At 37.1% G+C, this 26,258-nt stretch overlaps 1 pseudogene; it reads left to right on the forward strand.

Annotated features, from left to right (window-relative positions):
- Nucleotides 1-273: 273 nt before the first annotated feature.
- Nucleotides 274-26,258, forward strand: part of LOC136172972 (prostaglandin E synthase 3-like) — a 50,525-nt pseudogene continuing 24,540 nt past the window's right edge.

Genomic DNA, 26,258 nt, shown 5'->3' on the forward strand with positions numbered 1-26,258 from the left:
GCATAAAATAACTTTCACACAAATTACACAATCTTTGTGAAAAGAGAAATATACAAAATGAGCTCTAATTTCATGCTGGCTGATATGAAATGCTCCCTGATAGCATTTCTAATCCATGGCAAGTATAAAACAAGTAGTCTCTCTGGGGACAGAAATCAAGAGTTAAGGGCTGGAGAAGATGCTAGAGTCACCACCTGAAAGAAGTTGCCTGCCCAGGAGCTGCCACCGGAGACGCCCACCCACCTGTTCGCCCATCCTCTTGCCCCCTTCACAATGCAGCCTGCTTCTGCAAAGTGGTAGGAGCAGGATCGAAAGGACTATGTCTTCATTGAATTTTGTGTTGAAGACAGTAAAGATAATGTAAATTTTGAAAAATCAAAACTTAACATTCAGTTGTCTTGGAGGAAGTGATAATTTTAAACATTTAAATGAAATTGATCTTTTTCACTATATTGATCCTAATGATTCCAAGCATAAAAGAAGAGACATGTGTTGCTTATGAAAAGGAGAATCTGGGCACTCATGACCAAGGTTAACAAAAGGAAGGGCAAAGCTTAATTGGCTTAGTGGGGAATTCAGTAAATAGAAAGACTGAGAAGATGATTCAGATGAAGATATGTCTAATTTTGATCGTTTCTCTGAGACGATGAACAACATGAGTGGGGATGAGGATTTACTAGAAGTAGATGGAGCAGATGAAGATTAACAAGACAGTGATGAAGAAAACAATGCCAGGCCTGCAGTAAGGAATGTTGTCATCGCTGGGTTTTGAGAAAGAAAAATAACTTCTCTGCAAGATTTCATAATTGAGAGCATTCCTGAGTTGATAGCTCTAAAGGCAGATGCTGTATTTGCCTCCTTTAACCCACTTTTCAACCTGTTTGTTTTTTCAAAGGCCTCATTAAGGGTTGATATGTACCATCGTATAAGGCAATTTTAAGTCAGCTAAGGCAATAACCTTGTACATGAACATTTCCCAGATTTCCATGATGCTGTTGAGGTCCTAGGATATGGATAAAGTGCTTGTGATAAATTAAAAAGCAACAACAACAACAAAAATTTCACCTCAATCTCCTTCACTTCATAACAGATACTGACATGATAGGATGATCTCAGCTTAGGGAAAGTACCTAAATTTTAGATTTTAGAACATGGACACAAAAGTGGCTGAAACACTTGGTTGATACTTTAAACTGCTAACATATTCCTCTGGTATATCCTTCAGGATTATTTCACTAAAATTTTATTTTTCAAAAAATTTACTTCACATTATTGTATGTAAGTGATCACTTGTCAGTGTTCCAGATATATCTTAGCTAAAACTAGTGAACTCCATAACTTACATGGTTTTCAAGCCTGTATATTTGGTATTGTTTCACCCTTAAACTTTTATATCTCTTAGCATGGAGGACAAAGAAAGGCTGTACATTGTTGCTTGAGAGTTTGTACATTTAGACCAAATTTGTATTTTCACTGTCCAAATGGCAAATGAGTGGGAAAAAAAATGTTAATACACTATTGGATTTTTTTATTCTTTCTTTTTGATTCAGCTTTTACCTGGACTGAAAACCTAATTTATGTTTATGACAGTGGGGATATTTTTTAATGTCTACATTCTTTCTAATAAACTGTTGGAAGACTTCTTAGCTATCCTTTCAAGTGTCTGGTTTACTGTAATTTCATGTATTACCATTTACTGAAATGGAGTTTTTATTTTTACTTGAGGAAGAATTTGGAAATATTCTTCTGTTCAGGGGGGAAAAGAAAGGCTTGCTGTAATGTCACAGAAAGTCTTTAAAAAGTGGGTCTGTAATAGAAAATTATAGATGCACTTTGCAATAGTTGGAAAAGAAAGTGTAGTGATTTGATTGAAATAAAACAAAATGTTTTGTCCTCCTCTAACAAAAAGAGTTTAGGGCTATACAGCTGACTAAGATTTGGGGAAAAAGAGGCACAGAATAACTGTCCCGAAAAATGTGTGAAAAAATTTTCCTTCAGTGCTTGGCAAGCTCCTAAGTACCAATACTAAGTGAGACTTGGAGAGTACTAATGAACATGAGCTATTGTGAAGTTTGAGAGCTAAGCAGAGGCTTGAAAGACTATCCCATACTAGAGATACATTATAATTTAGGTCTGAGCCAAAAGACTGTAATTAATACCATGGCTTTTCCACTGATACCCTCAGAAACCTTACGAGTAAACACATCATAGGAGTAAAAACTAAATGCTAGGTGTGAGGGCTAGTCCCTAAAAATAGAGGCAAAAATAGACTAAAACCTAAAAGTATACCTCATTAGTATTAAGGAGAGCCACAGAATCTTACCAGAAATAATTTAACACTTTTTAAAGGATAATAATATAAGCAAGATTCTTTACTATGTATTAATCACAATGTTTGATATGCAATCAAAATTACAAGATGAAGGAAAGTGACTGATAATGAAGAAATAAAATAGATAATAGAAACAGAACATAAGTGATCCAGTTATTGAAGTTAATAGGAAACAGTAACATCAAAATAATATATTTGACTATTGCTATAGGCTAAGTTTGTGCACCCCTAAAAGCCAAATGTTGGAATCCTAACGTCCAGTGTGATGCTGTAAGATGTGGGAACTTTGGGGAGTGAGCAGGTCTTGTGGAGCACTCGCGTGGGATTAGTACTCTTGTAAAACAGAATCCACAGGGCTCCCTGGTCTCTTTCACGGCTGATGACACACGTCTGCAGTCTGCCACCCAGAGAGGGCTCTCACCAGAACTGGACCATTCTGGGATCCTGATGCTGGACTCCCAATTTTCAGAAATGTGAGAAATTTCTGTTCTTATAAGTCACTGAATCCGTGGTATCATAGCAGCCCAAAAAGATTAAGAAAATTATATTAAAGAAAATGTATCTTCTTTTTACTGTACAGGAAACGAATGTTCAAATCAATAACATGAAGAATATAAAATCAAAAACTCATTGGATAAATTTAACATCAATCAGACTGGATATGGCAGAGGATGGTAGTAATAAATTTCAGTTAAAAAAATTCAAATTGAAACTCAAAGAAAACAATAAAGAAGAGCATAAGAAATATACAGGACATGTTCACAGGTCTAATGTGTGTCCATCTGGAATTCAAGAAAGTGAGGAGAGAGAGACAAAGCAAAAAAAAAAAAAAAAAAGAAAGAAAGAAAGAAACTTTATTTTAGAAAATACAGAATTTATAAATCTTATAAAAGGTTCAACTCCTCAGGTCTAATACAGTAAGCAAAATCAAGAAAAATAAATATGAAGAGAAATATGCACAAGCATATCACAAAGGAAAAGAGATATTATTCATTCAAAAGGAGCAAAATTGAGAATCGCACTTGAGTTTTCAAAGTATGGAAGCCAGAAGACAGTAAAAGGAAAAAAAATAAATTGTGGGGGGCTCTATACCTAGCACAATTATCCTACCAAAAAACAGTCAAAAGTTAAAATATTTTTTTTTAAAAAAGAAATCTTGAAAGAATTTACTATCAAAAGACATGAAAGAAATGTTATGAGTTATTTGATGTGAGTTACAATTATTTATTGTATATATATTGTCACCCTGCTTATTTAATTTATATGCAGAGTACATCATGAGAAATGCTGGGCTGGATAAAGCACAAGCTGGAATCAAGATTGTCAGGAGAAATATCAATAACCTCAGATACGCTGATGACACCACCCTTCTGGCAGAAAGTGAAGAGAAACTAAAAAGCCTCTTGATGAAAGTGAAAGAAGAGAGTGAAAAAGTCGACTTAAAGCTCAACATTCAGAAAACTAAGATCATTGCATCTGGTCCCATCATTTCATGGGAAATAGATGGGAAGACAGTGGAAGCAGTGTCAGACTTTACTTTTTTGGGTTCCAAAATCACTGTGGATGGTGATTGCAGCCATGAAATTAAAAGATGCTTACTCCTTGGAAGGAAAGTTATGACCAACTGAGATAGCATATTAAAAAGCAGAGACATTACTTTATCAACAAAGGTCCGTCTAGTCAAGGCTATGGTTTTTCCAGTAGTCATGTATGGATGTGAGAGTTGGACTGTGAAGAAAGCTGAGTGGAGAAGAATTGATGCTTTTGAACTATGATGTTGGAGAAGATTCTTGAGAGTCCCTTGGACTTCAAGGGTATCCAACCAGTCTATCCTAAAGGAGATCAGTCCTGGGTGTCCATTGGAAGGACTGATGCTGAGGCTGAAACGTCAATACTTTGGCCACCTCATGCAAAGAGTTGACTCATTGGAAAAGACCCTGATGCTGGGAGGGATTAGGGGCCGGAGGAGAAGGGGACGACAGAGGATGATTTGGCTGGATGACATCACCGACTCAATGGACATGAGTTTGAGTAAACTCTGGGAGTTGGTGATGGACAGGGAGGCCTGGCATGCTGCGATTCATGGGGTTGCAAACTGTCAGACACGACTGAGCGACTGAACTGAACAATTATTTATGATGCTATCAAAGTGTTGCACTCAATATGTCAGCAAATTTGGAAAACTCAGCAGTGCCCACAAGACTGGAAAAAGTCAGTTTTCATTTCAATCCCAAAGAAAGGCAATGCCAAAAAGTGCTCAAGCTACCGCACAATTGCATTCATCTCACACACTAGTAAAGTAGTACTCAAAATTCTCCAAGCCAGGCTTCTACAATACGAGAACCATGAACTTCCAGATATTCAAGCTGGTTTTAGAAAAAGCAGAGGAACCAGAGATCAAATTGCCAATATCCACTGGACCATCAAAAAAGCAAGACAGTTCCAGAAAATCATCTATCTCTGTTTTATTGACTATGCCAAAGCCTTTAATTGTGTGGACCACAATAAACTATGGAAAAGTATGAAAAAGATGGGATTATCAGACCACCTGACCTGCCTCTTGAAAAACCTTTATACAAGTCAGGAAGCAACAGTTAGAACTGGACATGGAACAACAGACTGGTTCCAAATAGGGAAAGGAGTACGTCAAGGCTGTATATTAGGAGGAGAAGGGAACGATGAAGGATGAGATGGTTGGATGGCATCACTGACTCAATGGACATGAATTTGTGTAACCTCTGGAGTTGGTGATGGACAGGGAGGCCTGGCATGCTGCAGTTCAAGGGGTTGCAAACTGTCAGACACGACTGAGCAACTGAACTGAACTGAACAATTATTTCAGAGGAAACAAGAAGGGATGAAGAGTGTTAGGGTAAATAAGTGAGTAAATGAAAAGGAATAATGACTGATTAAAAGAACAATAAAAATAACACTGATTTAACATACATACAACTAAAATATAAAATATAAGACAAAGGATAGAATGGTGTAAATGGAAGAACTATTGGAAAATTTTTTCTATGTTGGGGAGTAATTATTAACTGACATATATGGGAGATTATATACAATAAATTTCATTTTGAAATCTGTATGCTCATATAGAAAATATATATATAACAGAGAATTTTGAATATTATTTTTAAAGACTCTTTAGATACACATAATAAAATACATACAGATAAAAATACCTGAGATTTTTGTCACAATAAGCAAGGAGAGGGAAGGTAGTAGATACACTAATATTTGCTCTAGCTGAATCATGGGTATTTGAGGGCATTTATGCTTTTCTATCTTTAGGTAGAAAATTAATCTTTTCTGTGGCAATTGGCAAAATGGCATTTTGGCATTACATTCACAACCCACACAACTTTATAAAATTGTAACCCCCATACCAAAATACCTTTTACATGCACTCTCAAGATGACTACCTAATTTTTCTTCCTGTCTAGTATATTCCTCTGCCTTTTCCAAAGGAAATCTAACTGGCCTCAGAGTTTGCCAGTTTCTCCTCACTTTCACGGCTCTAACCTGTTGACTTCCAAGAATGAAGTAGGTTAAGCAGAAACCCTTTTAAAATGAGGACTTCTACTTAGAAGAAGTAGACAGTGTTCTTTGAAGGGAACGAGGAGATGGAGAGACTAGGACCTCTCATTGATCATTTGTTTTTATTATTTCTCTTAAAATACCCTCATCTAATTCTCAAGCTTGCCATTAAGTGACTGCTATCACATGAACTACACCTAACAATGGACCTAGCAAGTGACAAATACTTCACTGCTAATATCATACCCAGCACTCTTTCCATACATAATTTTCACATATCATGTATTTTCATATCTATTGTTTCATTATGTCATGTGATTTCAAAATAGAAATTAAAGTCATGGTTGAATCAAAGAAACAACTAATAGAAAAACACAGCTTCAAATGTAGGATATTTATAGAAGAATAAGGACTGTAGGCAAAAGTAATTATGTAAAAAAATACTAACAAGGAATACAGTGCATGAACCTTGAACATTGACTAAAGAATGAAATCAAGTTATCACCCCCAATTTATTGACATCAAACTATTTCTCTTTCCTTAAATATTCCATGAGACATAACAATACTTTATTTCTGCTTTTATAGGCCTCCCTGTTTGCAATGAGTAGGTTAACAATAAAGATTTTGTGAAGAATTTGAAAGTAAGAGTTATGACCATCCATGGAAGATAAAATGGTAAGGGCAAACTGGTACCAAAATCTTTTTCTCAATGTCATTTGCTTTACAAAAAATATAATGCATACAGTAGGGATTTCTAGATCAGAGAAAGTTAGAAAATTAAAGATTTTACTATTGTTTATACATGTGTAATATTTTTGCCAAATGAAAGGCCTATATATTAAATGCATGTGTGCATGTATATGTTTTGTACACACATATAATAGGCACATCACACATATGCATACACACACACACACACACACACACACACACACACGTATGCACATACACACACACACAGACATGAACACCAGATTACAGAAGCCTAGAAATCAGTGTACTGTGTGCAAACTGGAGACCCTGGAAATTTGTCAGTATAGTTTGCAGACCTGATAGCTGAGAGCAGATGGTATGGATTCCATTCTTCAGGACTGTGAAGACCTGAGAATCAGGAGCTCTGAGGACAGGTAAGATCAACATCCAGCTCCAACAGTCAGACAAGGAAAGCTAATCCTCTCTTCCTCCAATTTTTGTTGTATTTTATCACTTAGTGGATTATATGATCCCTATCTACACTGGGGAAGGCAATCTGTTTTACTCAGTCTATCAATTCAACACTAATATCTTCTAAAATCACCCTCACAGACACACCCAAAAAACCTATTTAGCCAATTTCTGGGCATCCTATGGTTGACTCAAATAGACATAAAATGAATTATCAGAGTAAATGTTACAGGGATGTCAGCTTGATCTTTACTGGGTATTCAGCACTGAAATTCAAACACATCTGAGTATGGGAAGTAGAAATGGGAAGTCTGCCTACACAGTGCTTTTTTGTATGAAGACAAACAGCTTTCTGGAATGAAACACTGGAATACAGATAACCTCTCAAATGCTCCCAGTACCAATGTCTCTATTTCCTTTAACAAGAAATCATATTCTGATATCAAATAACTTTTCTTTTACTCACCTTTATTCCAGTTTCCCATGTAGTCACACTCAAACTCTTAGAGGAAAGGTGTGCTAAGGATGAATAGGTTGTATGGCTTCTTTCTTTGAAATGTATTCCAAGACTTCAAGAAACAAGACAATTTACAGAATAGAGTGAATCTCTGTTTAGCAGAAAAAAACACTCTTTCAAAATAGCTGACAGCACAGTTTTGTCACACTGCAGGCTGTACAATAAAACATGGCAGTAAACAGCCCTCACTTGTATTTTGTGGGTGAAACACAAGAGCTGCCGGAAGAAGAACTATGCATAAAAACAATGAGGACAAGTCCAGCCCATGTGGCTCCACTGGCAGTGTAGGCCTCAAGAGTGGAAACCATAAACGAAGGCTAAAACAGGAAAAGGGAAAACTGTCGAAGGTCACATGGTAGCTGTCAGAATGTGATCAGGAACATTCAAGGAGATATTCAGAGCAATATATCCTGAACAAAATCTGGGTCCTGCTGGCAAGAAAAGATGAATTGTGTGAGCTGTGACTAACTGCAAGTGATCAGCCATTGGAAGGTTCTGAAGGGATGCTGACATGAAAGAAGGGCCTAGACCCAGAAAACACATTTAGTTCCTGCAAATACATTTTTAGCCACATCTGAAATCATATGGGAAAATATATGTACAGTGCTATTTAAGCTTAATACTCATAAATTCTACTCTAAAAGTGAATAAGCATGGGAGAAATGAACTAAAAATACACCCAATAAGTAAAACAAGAGAAAAAGCCCAATGTGTATTTCTTTTGGTTATATGATTAAGGAAATAGCACAGATTAGTACCATAAAGGTAATAGAAAACTAGCAAAATTTTTACTAAGAAGTAGCATAATTTCTGAGCTTCCTTGGTGGTTAAGTGGTAAAGAATCTACCTGCCAATTCAGGAGACATGGGTTTGATCCCTGGGTTGGGAAGATCCCCTGGAGAAGGAAATGGCAACTCATTCTAGTATTCTTGCCTGGGAAATCCCATGGAGAGAGGAGCCTGGCAGACTACAGTCCATTGGGTTCCAAAAGAGTTGGACATGACTTCTCAACTAAACAACAACAAAGAATAATTTCTAAGAAGAAACAAATAAACCAGGAGCCTACTTTAGCAAAGCACAGGCTAGTATTATAATACAGAAGCTCTGAAGCTAGCAATCCCAGATCTGAATCTCAGGTGTGTTACTCATTAATGGTCAGACAAATTATAGACCTAAGTCTCTATTTTATGTCCAGTAAAATGAAAACAATAATGAGAACATCTTAGACTATTGAAGGAATTAAGTGAAGCAACATACATAATGCATTTAGCATAGAGCCTTGTGCATATCAAGGACTCAATGAATATACACAAATCCATTATTATCTTCATATCTTCCTTCTTAACTAAATATGAACAAGTTCTATGTATAGATATTTACCAGTATAATAGAGGACTACTGGGTGGGGCCACCTAAGACAGACGACGCACGGTGGAGACGTCTGACAAAACATGGTCCACTGGAGAAGGGAATGGCAAATCACTTCAGTATTCTTGCCTTGAGAACCCCATGAGCAGTATGAGAAGGCAAAAAGATAGGACACTAAAAGATAAACTCCCCAGGTCAGTAGGTGCCCAATATGCTACTGGAGACTAGCGAAGAAATAACTCCAGAAAGAATGAAGGGAGGGAACCAAGCAAAAACAACACCCAGTTGTGAATGGGACTGGTGATAGAAGCAAGATCTGATGCTATAAAGAGTAATATTGCATAGGAACCTGGAATGTTAGGTCCATGAATCAAGGCAAATGGGAAGTGGTCAAACAGGAGATGGTGAGTGAACATTGACATTCTAGGAATCAGAGAACTAAGATGGACTGGAATGGGTAAATTTAACTCAAATGACCATTGTATCTACTACTGTGGGCAGGAATCCCTTAGAAGAAACGGAGTAGCCATCATGGTCAACAAAAGAGTCTGAAATGCAGTACTTGGATGCAGTCTCAAAAATGACAGAATGATCTCTGTTCATTTCCAAGGCAAATCATTTAATATTCCAGTAATCCAAGTCTATGCCTCGACGAGTAATGTTGAAGAAGCTAAAGTTGAATGATTCTATGAAGACCCACAAGACCTTCCAGAACTAACACCCAAAAAAGATGTCCTTTCATTTTAGGGGACTGGAATGCAAAAGTAGGAAGTCAAGAAACACCTGGAGTAACAGGCAAATTTGCCCTTGGAGTACAGAATGAAGCAGGGCAAAGGTTAATAAAGCTTTGCCAAGAGAACGCACTGATCATAGCAAACACCCTCTTCCAACAACACAAGAGAAGATACTACACATGGACATCACCAAATGGTCAATACCGAAATCAGATTGATTATATCCTTTACAGCCAAAGATGGAGAAGCTCTATACAGTCAGCAAAAACAAGACCGGGAGTGGACGGTGGCTCAGATCATGAATTCCTTATTGCCAAATTCAGACTTAAATTGAAGAAAGTGGGGGAAATCATTAGACTATTGAGGTATTACCTAAATCAAATCACTTAACCTATACAGTGGAAGTGAGAAATATATTTAAGGAACTAGATCTGATAGACAGAGTGCCTGAAGAACTATGGACAGAGGTTTGTGACACTGTACAGGAGACAGGGATCAAGACCATGCCCAAGAAAAAGAAATGCAAAAAAAGCAAAATGGCTCTCTGAGGAGGCCTTACAAATAACTGTGAAAAGAAGAAAAGCAAAAAACAAAGAAGAAAAGGAAAGATATACCCATTTGAATGCACAGTTCCAAAGAATAGCAAGGAGAAATAAGAAACCCTTCCTCAGCAATCAATGCAAAGAAATAGAGGAAAACAATAGAATGGGAAAGACTAGAGATCTCTTCAAGAAAATCAGAGATACCAAGGGAACATTTCATGCAAAGATGAGTTTGATAAAGGACAGAAATGGTATGGACCTAACAGAAGCAGAAGATATTAAGAAGAAGTGGCAAGAATACACAGAACTGTAAAAAAAAAAAAAAAAAAGATGTTCATGACCCAGATAATCATGAAGATGTGATCAGTCACACTCACCTAGAATCAGACATCCTGGAATGTGAAGTCAAGTGGGCCTTAGGAAGCATGACTACAAACAAAGCTAGTGGAGGTGATGGAATTCCAGTTGAGCTATTTCAAATCCTGAAAGATGATGCTGTGAAAGTGCTACACTCAATATGTCAGCAAATGTGGAAAACTCAGCAGTGGCCACAGGACTGGAAAATGCCATTCCAATCCCAAAGAATGGCAATCCCAAAGAATGCTCAAACTATCACACAATTGCATTCATCTCAGACGCTAGTAAAGTAATGCTCAAAATTCTCCAAGCCAGGCTTTAGCAATACGTGAACCATGAACTTCCAGATGTTCAAACTGGTTTTAGAAAAGGCAGAGGAACCAGAGATCAAATTGCCATCTGCTGGATCATCGAAAAAGCCAGTGAGCTCCAGAAAAAAATATCTATTTCTGTTTTATTGACTATGCCAAAGCCTTTGACTGTGTGGATCACAATAAACTGTGGAAAATTCTGAAAGAGATGGGAATACCAGACCACCTGACCTGCCTCTTGAAAAACCTGTATGCAGGTCAGGAAGCAACAGTTAGAACTGGTCATGGACAAACAGACTGGTTCCAAATAGGAAAAGGAGTATGTCAAGGCTGTATATTGTCACCATGCTTATTTAACTTATATTCAGAGTACATCATGAGAAACACTGGGCTGGAGGAAGCATAAGCTGAAATCAAGATTGCTGGGAGAAATATCAACAACCTCAGATATGCAGATGACACCACCTTTCTGGCAGAAAGTGAAGAAGAACTAAAGAGCCTCTTGATGGTAGTGAATGAGGAGAGTGAAAAAGTTGGCTTAAGCTCAACATTCAGAAAACTAAGATCATGCATCCAGTCCCATCACTTCATAGCAAATAGATGGAGAACGAGTGGAAGCAGTAGCTAACTTTATTTTTCTGGACTCCAAAATACTGCAGATGGTGACTGCAGCCATGAAATTAAAAGATGCTTACTCCTTGGAAGGAAAGTTATGACCAACCTAGATAGCATATTAAAAAGCAGAGACATCAGTTTACCAACAAATGTCTGTCTAGTCAAGGCTATGCTTTTTCCCAGTGGTCATGTATGGATGTGAGAGTTGGACTGTAAAGATAGCTGAGTGCTGAAGAACTGATGCTTTTGAACTGTGGTGTTGGAGAAGACTCTTGAGAGTCCCTTGGACTGCAAGGAGATCCAACCAGTCTATCCTAAAAGAGATCAGTCCTGGGTGTTCATTGGAGGGATTGATGTTGAAGCTGAAACTCCAACACTTTGGCCACCTGATGCGAAGGACTGACTCATTTGAAAAGACCCTGATGCTGGGAAAGATTGAGGGCAGGATGAGAAGGGATGATAGAGGATGAGATGGTTGGATGGCATCATCGCCATAATGGACATGGGTTTGGGTGGACTCAGGAGTTGGTGATGGACAGGGAGACCTGGTGTGCTGCCGTTCATGGGGTCGCAAAGAGTGAGATGTGACTGAACTGAACTGAACTCATTTTAGCTGAGAAGCTTTTTGGTCTTATATATTCTGTTTACACCTTCACCTACCTATATTTGTCAAGAAAAATTAATATGCACACACATTCATACATAAATACACAGTTCGAAAGCTGGCAATAAAGAGCTGGATGATTTCATGCACTGCTTGATAACTGGGCCAGCAGCCTGGATATTCTCCCACATACAACTATTTCAGCATCTCTGTAATTTCTTAATCTAATTAATAATATTGCTAATAATGTTACTTTGTGCAAAAGGTAAAAAATCAGTTAATATTTGTAAGATCTTCTGAAATGTTTTTAAAGGCCTTAAAATCCTAAAGAGGAGATAACTTAATGATTTTTATTTCTTACAGTTTTTCATAGCATTTCACTTTATTCTCAACTTTTTTTCCTACAGTCAGCCTGCCAAGGAATTAGCATTCTATAATAAATGCTTTCATTCTTTGAAATATCAGCACCTTCCTCCTAACAGTTAGTCACTTTTCACAATACTGAGACAAATGGATATTTACTTGAACTTTAATATGAAGGATATGATGCTATAATGAATGGAAGTGTCCTGAAAAGGCAGCTTTTACTTTAGGTGGATAAATGCATGCATGCATGCTAAGTCGCTTCAGTTATGTCTGACCCTGTGTGACCCCAAGGACCGCAGCCCACCAGGTTCCTCTGTCCACGGAATTCTCTAGGCAAGAGCACTGGAGTGGGTTGCCATTTCCTTCTCCAAGGTGGATAAATAGAAAAAAAAAATACTATTCCTGAGGTTAATAATTACTTTGCTTAAAATCAATAGTTTTGTGTTACTTCTTAAAAATAAAAAATGCATTCTATTTATTATTCTTATGCACAGTTATAGTACAGTGGTTCAAAAGTTCACCAGTTATCAAGAGAATTAAATATGAGTTTTACAGGAGCAGCTTCCTTCTATCTACATGACAGACTAAGGTACTTGGATGGGAAAGGATATTTTCTCAACCATGGCAATTTGATTAACTCATGTTTCTTTTACTGAGTTTTCTATTTTGGACGGAGCCTTTTATCATCAACTTCCCCCATCACTTCATCAGAGAACTCTCCTGTCTCCCGCTGGTTTTTGGCATAGGCAAAAGTGGTAACTTAAATGCATTTCAACTGACTGTTAAGATATGATTTGGTGAAAATCCATTAAAATAATCTCCCGAATGTCCTGATGCATTAAACACTTACAGGTACACCTATTGCAGGCAGGGAATGTGTTTATCTTCATTTTATGAACAGTCTTCAAGGGAAAAAAGGGAGTCCAGAAATTGACAGCTGGTCCAGAAACAATTTCCACACACTGTGTGTATGCTTGCACAAAGTTTTTATCCTGTTTGTATAGATAACAATGTAGCTCTGTAATTAGCTCTGGAAGGCATATATTGCAGGCTGAAAGTTACCAGCAAGCATTCAAAAGACACAGGTTTACATTTTATTTTTCTCTACCCAGGGAATATTCTTTAAGAAATGAATTCACATATTAGAGAAAAACTATTTCTTTTCATAAAACATGAGCAAATTGCAAGAATGAAATCTCTTTATTGTCATTCTGTTTAATTAAAGTCTAGCTTTGGATAGCTCAAGAACATATAACTTCCGGTAGGTGTGAAATTGCTAAGAGACAAACTAAAAAGTACCAAAATAAAATAAGATATCAAAGAATCACTAATAACCTAGGCTAGTAGATGGGACCCATTAAAATCTTTGTGTCAGGAATACTTTCCTGCACCATTACAAATATTTTTTTTTCATAATGTGACTTCTTTCATCAGATAGTCAATAAAGGAATGAATTGTTGAAATAGTTTTGAAAGATTTCTAATTTTGTTCGAGTTATTTACCAATTCTAACAAATGAAAAAATAAATAATTTCTAATCCTTTGAGTCTTTATGGTACCATTAAGTAGTCACATCTAAGAAAGGTATGAAAAATTTGCTGACTTTTCATATTATGAAAAATGCATTCAAATATAGTTACACAGCATCCAACGCATTTATTATAGTCTTAGCGGGAGCTATAGGAGTTGCAGAGATAAATAAATATGGATTCTACTGCCAGTGAACTTACAGCTTATTTGAATAGATAACCATTATATGATATAACTACAATTTAAGGTAGATATTTATTTTTTAAGAGTGATTAGATGTTATTGTCTTTGTGTGACAAAGAACAAATAACTAGGTTTAACTTAAATATACAGTATGAGAAAGTGAATTGGGGAAAGTAATTTAGGGATGATAGAGGGGAACTGGAATTGAAAAATCAGAGAAAATCATAAATACTCATTGAAGACTTTGAAACTTTACTCCATTGAGAAAAAAATACCTAAAAAGCCTAATGATGTAATTAATCAGGACTTTTTTTGGTAGAAAATGAAAATTTCCCAAAAGATTGCAATCCACTACATAGTGAACAAAACCTAAGTTTATGAGGGTTAAAAAAAAAAACCTGAGACAAGATAAACTTATTACTTTACAATCCACTTTACTTGCTTAAGTAAACTCAACATGTGTGAATTCCAAGATTAACACCTATGTGAATGAACTGACAAAAAAATGCAAAGTACAGAACTTTTTGTAAAACCAGCATGCCATCATCTGTATTTGAAAGAAAAATAGCCAAACAGGAGAAAAACAGCAACTCTAAGCATACTATGATTGTAGACGATGATTCTAAAAGCTAGATACAATGCTGCACATGCTCATTCACTAAGTCATGGCGAACTCTGCAACCCGATGGACTGTGGCCTGCCAGGCTCCTCTGTCCATGTAATGTTTCAGGCAAGAACACTGGAGTAGGTTTCCAGTTCCTTCTCCAGGGGATCTTTCTGACCCATGGGTCAAACCTGCATCTCCTCCACTGGCAGTCAGATTCTTTACCGCTGAGCCACCTGGGAAGCCTAGATACAACACTAGCAAATTCTAAAGAACAGACCATGTCAAATAAAAAGTAATTATTTTTAGGTAGAGTATCTACTCATATTTCTGATTACGAGTTATATCACATGTGTCTTTATAACTATGTGGATTCATATTTCAGATATATAAGCTTTGAAATCTCAAGTGCATCTTTTTGAGGATAGAGATCACATGTTTTTTTCTTTCATATTCTGTATCTATGACTAATTTAACAGTTTTCAGAAAGTATATTATCCATAAATACTTCATGAATTGATTTACTATGATTTTAAGAACACTGGGAATCATACGCATCCTAGAACTTTGGGGCCTTGTTCTTTCAACTGATACACTTATTTAGTTTTTTCTTGCTTACTAAAAAGCAACTGTTGTCTGAGAAGTGGAACAGAGTCAGCTTCTTTGGTCCACTACAACTAATGATCAGAGTGTAGAATGGAAACTTAGACTAAACTGTAGGAATTTTCCAGTGTAGTGATTTACAAAATGCATTTATAGAACACAAGCTTCAAGAGTGATTTTCAGAAAGAAAAAAAAAAAAGATTCTATAATCAAAATTAGTTTGGAAAATACCATGCATAATATTTTCTTCCTAATGGAAAACACTATATATTACCATAGTAAAGGATTTGAGAACTCTTAGTTTAATTCTTTTTTAATCCACATTCCCTTAAATATTTGAAGATAATTTCTTTCAAAGTCCCTTATTCATATTGATTCATGAAAACATGTTAAGGAACATATTTCCTTGTGGAATAAAGAAATATAGACAGTAAAGAATGGGAAGGTTATGAGCACAGAGTTTGGATTCAGGCTGCTCAGCCATTTACAAGTTCTGGGACAATGGATAAGTTACTTTGACTTTTCTAAGCACCAGTTTCCTCACCTTACAGTATAGCTAATGGTTATATCATAGGCGGTTATAATAATTAAATACAAAGCACTTGTCAATTGCAGGTACAGATCAGCATTCAATAGCATCATTTGCTCTTGTTGTGCAACTGCTCAGTCGTGTCTGATTCTTGGCAGCCCCATGGACCACAGCATACCAGGCTCCCCTGTTCCTCACTATCTCTCAGAGCGTGCTCAAATTCATGTCCATTGAGTCAGTGAAGCCATCTGACCATCTCATCCTCTGCTGCCCCTTTCCCCTTTTGCCTTCCATCTTTCCAAGCATCAGGGTCTTTCCCCCTTCATGGGTCACAGCTTTGTGCAGACAAAAGGGCTATGTCACTCAATGAAGCTATGAGCCATGCCATGCAGGGCTATCCAAGACAGATGGGTCGCAGTGAAGAGTTTTGACAAAACATGGACCAGTGGAGGAGGGAGGGGCAAACCACTCCACTATTTTTGCCACAAAAACCTCATGAACAGGATGAATAGTTAATAACATCATAAGATTGTTTTAATAATGAGACAGCTGAGTTTGAAATCTGAGCTGGATGAAGCACAAGCTGGAATAAAGATTGCCAGGAGAAATATCAATGATCTCAGATATGCAGATGACACCACCCTTATGGCAGAAAGCAAAGAAGAACTAAAGAGCTTCTTGATGAAAGTGAAAGAGAGTGAAAAAGTTGACTTAAAACTCAACATTCAGAAAACTAAGATCATGGCATCTGGTCCCATCACTTCATGACAAATAGATGGTGGGAAAAGTGGAAGCAGTGACAGACTATATTTTTGGGCTCCAAAATTACTGTAGGTGGTGACTGCAGCCATGAAATTAAAAGTAAATTGCTCCTTGGAAGAAAAGTTATGACCAACCTAAACAGACTATTAAAAAGCAGAGACATTACTTTGTCAACAAAGGTCCGAAGTCAAAGTTATGGTTTTTCCAGTAGTCGTGTATGGATGTGAGAGTTGGACTATAAAGAAAGCTGACCACCGAAGAATTGATGCTTTTGAACTGTGGTGTTGGAGAAGACTCTTGAGAGTCCTTTGGACTGCAAGGAGATCCAACAAGTCCATCCTAAAGGAAATCAGTCCTGAATATTCAATGGAAGGACTGATGCTGAAGCTGAAACTCCAATAGTTTGGCTACCTGATGTGAGGAACTGTCTCATTTGAAAAGACCCTGATGCTGGGAAAGATTGAAGGCAGGGGGTGAAGGGGATGACAGATGATGAGATGGTTGGATGGCGTCACTGATTCAATGGACATGAGTTTGAGTAAACTCTGAGAGTTGGTAATGGATAGAGGAGCATGGCGTGCTGCAGTCCATGGGGTCACAGAGTCAGACACAACTGGGCAACATAACTAAACTGAACTGAGTTCGAAAAGGTGAAGTACTTGGCCAAAGTTGCTAGTGAGTGGAAACCAATATGACATTTCATTTGGCCTTGCTGCTCCACTGCTTTGCTTGTATTAATAACCAGTGTAATATTGTGGATTATGAAAAATATATATTTGGTCATTCAGATAACCAAATATATGTATTTGATCTTCATCCAAAAATCCTAGGTCTCAATTCCCAAAACCCTTGGAATCTCCTGAGTAGTAACAGCAACAAGAACATCTTTGATTTCTTGTCCTTATTTCCTGAAATCACTTCAAAGGCATAAAGGTGGAGTAGGTGCCTTGTTATGCATAGGAAGCCCTTTTCCATTAAAACTGGTTTTATGTTAATGAGGTAACTTTTGGAGATCCCTGGAAGATAGGGGTAAGGAGGAAGCCTGGAGCAACTGGTTAGAGAAACCAACCATAAACAGAAGCTTTAACTCTCAAACCCACCCTCTGATTTCCCAGGAGGCAACAGGGGTGTGTTGAGTCTATCATGCCTAAGAAATGAAGCCTCCATAAATGGCCCAAAGGAAATATTTTGGGGAGTTTTCAATTTGGGGAACCAGAATGCTCCCAACTTGCCATCACGCTGGACCCTAAACTCCACTGGACAGATGCTCTTGTGTTCATCACGATCTCACCCTATACCTCTATTTATCTGACTGCTGAGTCATACCCTTCAATATCCTGTTATAAACAAGCAATCTAATGAGTAAACTGGTTTTCTGAGTTCTGTGAGTCACTTGAACAAATTTGATCAAACCCAAGGGAGGGATCATGTGAACCTTTGATTTATAGCCATTTGCTCAGAAGCACAGTTAACAGCCTGCACTTGTGATTGGCATCTGAAGTGAGGCAGTCTGGTGGGATTGAGGCCTTCACCTGAGGCATCAGATGCTTTTTTTGGGTAGATGCTGTTAGAACTGAGTTGAACTGCGTGACATCCAACTGCTTTCAGAGCATTGCTGGCAGGAGACGGAGGGGGAGGCAGGGAGGTTGTGTTGAGAAAACTCCTTCCCCACATTGAAGAGTGTCAGAATCAGTGTTTTAGGAGAACTCAGAAACAATAAACAATGGTATCTATCTTTTTGGCTATTGAACACAAGAATATTCAAGAAAATGGCTCATAAATTAAGAGGGTAAACCTGAGTGAGATATCCCCTGGATAGGGCTGTGGAAAGTTGAAGGGAGCTACTAGGTGGTCAGAAATACTGAGAGCCTTGGTAGTCTGCAATAGGTGTTGGAAGGAATTAAGAAAAATAAATAAATAAGTAAAACAACTAGCAAAGCTAGAAAGCCAATGAAAACAATTTTTGCATTCTTCAAATTTTTCCCTAGGCTAATCCTAATTAGCTATTTCCTTTTTTTTTTTTTTTTTCTTTCTCTTTAATTAGCAATGTTATTCTTCACAAATAACATTCTTATTTGTGGCTCTCTCTTTTCAAAGCACCTTTCTTCTCACTACTCTATTTCCTCACTTCTCAACTCTGCTGATTCCCAGCTACTTCAGGGTCACATGGTAGGACCTGGAATATTTACTCTGATTATTACCCTACATGCCAGTTGACTGGTCATGGGGTATCCTGATTAAACAGTATTTCTGGATGTGTTGTGAGCATTTTCTGGGTGAGATTAGCAATTGAATCAATAGACTCAGGAAAACAGATTTCCTTCCCCAATATAGGTGGGTATTTTGAGGAACTAAATAGAGCCAAAGGCAGAAAAAGTAGGAATTCCCCCTTTTGGTCTGACTCACTGCTAGAGCTGGAACATCTCATTTTTTCCTACTCTGGACTCAGGTTGAATTATACCTGAACAATACACTTCCTTGGTGGGATTTCTCATCCTCTAAAATCATGTGAGCCAATTCCTCATAATAATGATGTATATACATCAGTTCGGTACAGTTTAGTCCAGTCACTCAGTCGTGTCTGACTCTTTGCGATCCCATGAACCACAGCACACCAGGTCTCCCTGTCCATCACCAACTCCTGGAGTTCACCCAAACCCATGTCCATTGTGTCAGTGATGCCATCCAACCATCTCATCCCTCTGTTGTCCCCTTCTTCTCCTGCCCTCAATCTTTCTCAGCATCAGAGTCTTTTCAAATGAATATGTGTATATATACATAAGTATCTGAAAACAGAAATCTTCTATTGGTTGTTTTTGTACGGAAAACTGTAATATATTCATATTTCAGATATGCCCATGCTCAGACCAGCTCTGGATTTACAATCATTCAGCGATCAATACTCTAATATTGAGTAAGATTTGGACTCATCCAATATCTGGTGCAATACCACCATACAATAGATTTTAGGGATCAACTAAAAATGAAGCAAGGAAATTAGAGAAAAACATCTACATCTGCTTCATTGACTATGCTAAAGTCTTTAACTGTGTAGATCACAACAGTGGAAAATTCTTGAAGAGACGGGAATACCAGACCACCCCATCTGCCTCCTGAGAAACCTGTATGCAGGTCAAGAAGCAACAGTTAGAACTGGACATGGAACAATGGACTGGTTCCAAATTGGGAAAGGAGGATGCCAAGGCTGTACATGGTCACCCTGCTTCTTTAACTTAAATTCACAGTGCATCCTGCAAAATGCTGGATTGGATGAAGCTAGAATCAAGAATGCCAAGAGAAATATCAGTAACCACAGATCTGCAGATGATACCGCCCTTATGGCCGAAAGTGAAGAAGAACTAAGGAGCCTTTTGGTGAAAGTGAAAGAAGTGAGTGAAAAAGTTGGCTTAAAACTCAACATTTAAAAATGAAGATCCTGGCATCCGGTGCCATCACTTCATGACAAATAGATGGGGAAACAATGGAAACTGACAGACTTTATTTTCTTGGGCTCCAAAAATCACTGCAGACAGTGACTGAAGCCATAGAATTAAAAGATTCTTGTTCTGTGGAAGAAAATTTATGACCAACTTAGACAGTGTATTAAAAAGCAGAGACATTACTTTGCTGACAAGGTGTGTATAGTCAAAGAGCTGGACCATAAAGAAGGCTGAGAGCCGAACAATTGATGCTTCTGATCTGTGGTGTTTGAGAAGACTCTTGAGAGTCCCTTGGAAAGCAAATGATGAAAGCAGTCAATCCTAAAGGAAATCAACTCTGAATATTCATCAGAAAGACTGATGCTGAAGTTGAAGTTCCAATATTTTGGTCACCTGATGTGAAGAGCCGGCTCACTAGGAAAGACCCTAATGCTAGGAAAGACTGAGGGCAGCAGGAGAAACAGGCAATGAGATCAATTGGATTGCATCATTGGCTCAATGGACATGAGTCTGAGCAAACTCTGGGAGATGGTGAAGGACAGGGAAGCCTGGTGTGCTGCAGTCCATGGGGTCGCAAAGAGTTGTATATGACTGAATGACTGAACAGCAACAAAAATGAAGACCCATAAAAAGGACTTGCTAAACAAAGTATACACACATGCATCTGTTCTAGATAAATATTAGAGTTTAAAGGAAATGGCAACCCACTCCAGTACTCTTGCCTGGAGGAGAATCCCATGGATGGAGGAGCCTGGTAGGCTACAGTCCACGGGGTCACAAAGAGTCAGACACAACTGAGTGACTTCACTTTCACTTTCAAGATCAATATAGCAAGAATAGTATACAAAAGAAAAAACCTCTCACATATATGAATAGATTATACATATTAATATTAAATAGATGGCCTAAGACCCCCTTTACATCCATCAGACAGTAAGAATTGCTCCCTGTTTCTAATCTTTGATTGCAGAACTAAGAGGTTTATGAAAAGTTATGGTTACTGTTTTTCATGTCTACTATGAACTAAATGTGAATGTATTAAACATGACTATATTTAATCTTTATAGATCTTTAGCTTATATAACCTCTGGAGATAATTATTCTCAACCTCTCTATTAAATATGCAAAAATAGTACTTTTTAAAAGGTTTTGGTTTAAATTTACTAGAGCTACTATACTTGAAAACTGTGAAAGTTTTCCTTCATGCCACAGAAAATCTTTTTGTTCATTCTATAGAAATTAATTTTATAGTCTGAATCTTTAGGTATTTTAGATCTGATAAGCTTTTGATAGACATAAATTTTAACACATTTTTCATTTGTGGGTGTCTGCTCTAAGTTTTTACTGAGGTAACATGCAGCACTGTGAAACACAGAGGGGAAACTTTAAAAAGTTATTTTTCTTCATATTATTCCTCAAATCCTTCTCACCCTAGAAATAACTTTCAGCAAATCTCCCCTTTCTTTATTGGAATCTCCAGCCCTGACTGACCCTCTTTCCTCAGAAATCCTTCCCTTCATCTCTTTGATCCTTTCTTCTACTTTCTTTAGAAATAAATATACTGAAAAATTTAAAGATTAATGATACCTTAAACTCAAATGATATTTTATAATAATTGCATCATTTTTTTCTTTTGCTAAAAATAAGGCACTAAAGATAAAAAGCTCTCTGCCTAACTCTCTCTGTCCCCATCTTTTCCTCATACCCCCCACCTCTCTCAGCATTAATCTTTGGCTAGAATATAGGGATTATTATCCCTATGAAACTGTATAAGCCATTATTGTCTATGTGTGCATTAATAAATAATACATAGCATTACTTTGTGTATTTTCCAACCATAAATGGTTATGAAGTTCATCCCATTCTGCAACTTGCTCATTCCTTCAACAAGTTATTCCTCTTGAGTACTGGGTCACATTCTACTTCATAAACCAAAAATTCTTCTCATTTCTGTTGATGAGCATCCAAATCATTTCCATTTTTTCTGTAACAGTCCCCCACATGCCTAAGCCCCCAATTGTGTGTTAGTTGCTCAGTCATGTCTGACTCTTTGTGACCCCGTGGACTGTAGCCCACCAGGCTCCTCTGTCCATGGAATTCTCCAGGCAAGAAGAGAATACTATACTGGGTCGCCATTTCTGTCTCCATGGCATCTTCCCAACTCAGGGATCAAACCCCGGTTTTGATCAAATGCCTGCATTGCAGGCTGATTCTTTACCATCTGAGCCACCAGGTAAGCTATCAAATTATGGTCCAGGAATAAACAGCATCAGCTGGGAGCTTGTGAGAAATGTAGACTCTCAAGGTTCACCCTAGAACACTGTATCAGAAAATGCACTTTAACAGGAGACCCCTTAGTTTGCATGTGAATTCAAATTTGCAAAGCACAGTTATTTTACTTCTGTTAGGTGCTACCATTACTGTTGATGCTATAGCTGCCATAGCTGTTATGTGTCCTTATAAAAATGCAAGAATGTCTATACAAAGTGAAGTCATGAGGATTTAGCACATTCAAATTATCAACTCTTCTAAAAGTTGTTCTTTGAAAGGAGTGGACCTATTTACACAGAACGTAGCAATGTTAGAGAGTCCTCAGTTTTCCTCATCTTCCACAACAATTGATACAGTCATGTTTTCAAGTTTCTGACAGAACTTAGTCAAAATGATATTTTATTATTGTTTTAATTCAAATTTCCCTGGTCACCATAATGTTGAACCTTGGAAATGTTTACTGATAATCACTTCCCTCTTTTGTAAAATGTCTATTATATGTTTATTTTCTACTTTGGTGTTTTGTCATTTTTTCCCTTAATTTAGAAGTTGATTATATATTGGGAAACATATTTATTCCTCTCAAACTATTACAAAGCTCTTCTCCCATCCATGTTTTTTTGTTGTTGTTGTTGCTCTTGTTAATTTGTTTATAGCATCTATTTCTCTTTTCAGAATGGAGAAGTCAAAGTTATTGTCCTTTCTCATATGTCTATGTGTGTATACATGTATATACATGCATATTTTGTGTCATTTTTACCTAAGTAAAATTAATATGTACTATTTTATGAGTATTCTAAACATACTTATTTGAAATATTTGGCCACATTTTCTATAAAATTACTTTCATCTGGAATAAATTCAATTACTAGTCGTTCATTTTGTTAGTAATTCTTTTTACTAACTAGCATTTTGAAATTTTAAGTGAAGACCTATTTTTTTAGTTTAAGCTATGGTCATTTGTCTTTTGGGCTTAGTTTTATTTTACTTCTTTCTCCCTATCCACATACTCCTTTAGGTCAGTTTTGCAGTTTTCTCTTACAATGGCATTATAGACTTCCTTTTCCAAAAAGCTGTGTGAAACATCTTAGATATGATTGTTGGGGTGGAGGAAGAAGGTCTGTTGTCCATGCCTGGTTGCAGGGTGACAGGCGAGTCCATGATGACCTATGGAGCTGCAGCCTCAGACCGCAGGTCAACTTTCTGAGCCATCATTTCTTATTCCTTGTTTATGATGAGGTAGGAAATTTGGACCAGGTCAGTGGGGAAAATGTTGGGAGCCACCCAACCCTTGACTTTTTCAGTGAAGTTGGTTTTAGTCTGTAGTCTAACAAAAAGCTCTTTTTAATGTTAATTTCCCTGAAAAATCTGGTTTCTCACTTAAATTTTTTGGACTCAGATCCCAACAAGCCGGTGGCTTCTGCCTATTCAAGTCTCTGTAATTCTGTTCTGTTTCTAGCCCATGGAGGTATTTACTTGATTTGTCTTTTATGTTTTATCTATTTTTATATTTTATCTATCATTGCTATTGATTTGAAGTTTGTATTGCACTGGAGTATGAACTAAGCCATCCTGTCCAGAAGAAATGTCCTTTCAAATATGACTCAATCTACTGCCTTTCTTGTTTTTGGTTTTGCTTGCACTTTAAGCTAGATGATGCCTTAGGAAAACAAAGAAACCAAAAGATCTTCCTCCTAACAAGGCAATACCTTTTCTTTAATATTTTTGTCCAAGTCCATGAGGGTATTAATATTTGTATCTCATAGATTTTTGTGAGAGTAAAAGTAATCATACAGCAAAGCACCTAACTCAGGGCTGGAATACATTAAGCGCTCAGTCAAATTAGCTCATCACCATTAATCTTTAAACCTGATTTGTTTATTGGTGGTTCAAAACATCATCACGAGCTTTTATAAACAGGTAACATACATCCAGCTCATCTATTAAAAATACAGTTAATGGGAGTTAAAATCTCCCAAAAGATTCCTTAGTTATAATGAAAGAAAAAAAAAATCATTCATTACTCTGGTCTTGCATTTTATTCCCACAAATCCTTTATGAACTATGATTGACAAGTTGCCTTTCTCCTTCTTTTACTCACTGAAACACGGATACTCACGTTGGAAAGAATTTTAAAGATCATTTATTTGTACTCCCTCAATTTATAGATATAAAGGTTGCTCCTCAAAGAATAAACTATTTTGGCCCCATTTACCCAGCTAATGATTAACGAATGTAATGGGTCTCAGATTCTGTTTTACTGCTTCTAAAACTCCTAATTTTATCTTAGGTCTTTTTCATATAAAAAATCATAACTCCCATTAAACTCCATTTACAGATTGATGAGCCATGTACAACAAAGATTTTAAATGGAGATTAATATCAGACTAAATAGATATAAAATGATACCATACTTTTCCTACTGCCCTGTTCAAATTCCCAACCTCATCATAAATCTTTCTATGTAAACAGAAAGCTTGTTCCCTGGTTTTCAAACTATCCACCTGTTTTCAAGCATATTCTTAATTTTATTCTATTAGAAAGAAGGAAGGACAGTAAAATTTCACCCAAATTTTTTGTGAACCACAAATAGATCATTTTGAAGTCTCTCAGAAGTTATACTGTACACAGCGAACAAAGCTATACTGCAAAATACCTAAATGTCACCTGAGATATTTTCATTCACTATTATCTCTCCCTTGTGTTTCAACTTTGCCTAACTGAGGAAAACCACATGGGGCATAAGCTGTACATGTGTTAAAATGAGTCAATCAATGTGGTAATATCCGTGTATACCTAACACTGGTGCATTCCATCGTATACAGACCTAAACTTGCTAGCACAAGTTTTCAGGCAACAGAACCTCCAATAGCGTCTCTCCCAGGAGAGATGTCTTTGTTGACTGGCACTAATTATTATAATCATCCTACATAGAAGGTGCGACACTGCTGCCATTATGTTCCTTTGCTGTCACAAGCAGATCCTGATTTTGGAGTTGAGTGCACAGCAGAAAATTGTTTCCTGGAGGCTCATAAAATTTCAACAAACAAAAAGAATCAATTTCTCCTATTTCTACACATATTACCAGGCATTGTAAAGGACAATATTTCTCAATTTTAGAAAATGTAAACAGATTTCACATGACTGTACAAAGTAATTATCTTGAAATCTGAAGGATGGCTATCTAAAAGAGAATTCATATAGACATTTAAATTCCAACCCTGCATGTCCTAAATCCTCACCCTCAGAATTCCATCTGAGTCATGGCTGGTCCTGAGTAAGTTTAGGATTGATAAGGCTGTCTCAGAAAAACTCAATCTTGCTTTCTAAGAGTTTTTCTCATTTCAAAGCAACAATTTCTTACAAAACCAAGAATTCACTGCCCAAAGTTTCTCCTTCAGTTTCAGCAGCCCTGCTTCTATCAGGTTTCTTAATAATGGGAGGGGGTAGGGGAAAGTGCAGGAGGACTCTTAAATATTCAGAAAACAAATTTTTATTAGCAATGTAACTTTGAAGAATTTACTTTGCTTCTTAGATTCCTAACTCATGAAACACAGGTAAGATTTCTGCTCACCAGGTTATTCCGAGGGTTTGTGCAGGTGATGCACACAAAAGAGTATTATAAGTAGTAGTTGACACTGTATTAGTCATGTCTATACCAGTAAAAATCCAAGCCAGTATACCATCTCTGCATACTGAACATCTCCTTAAAATATGAAGATTCAAATAATTTTAAGGTGTCAAAGACTAATGGATAGATAAGGTAGTTTAGGGACCAGTCTTTTCCCTTGCCACAGAAATTGATACCTCCTTTCTGTGTGGATATCTGACACTGTCTCTAAGCCAACTTCAGTACAAAGATTCCACAGTTAATAATTCAGG

The sequence above is a fragment of the Muntiacus reevesi genome, chromosome 8, assembly GCF_963930625.1.
Source record: "Muntiacus reevesi chromosome 8, mMunRee1.1, whole genome shotgun sequence".
Classification (NCBI taxonomy): Eukaryota; Metazoa; Chordata; class Mammalia; order Artiodactyla; family Cervidae; genus Muntiacus; species Muntiacus reevesi.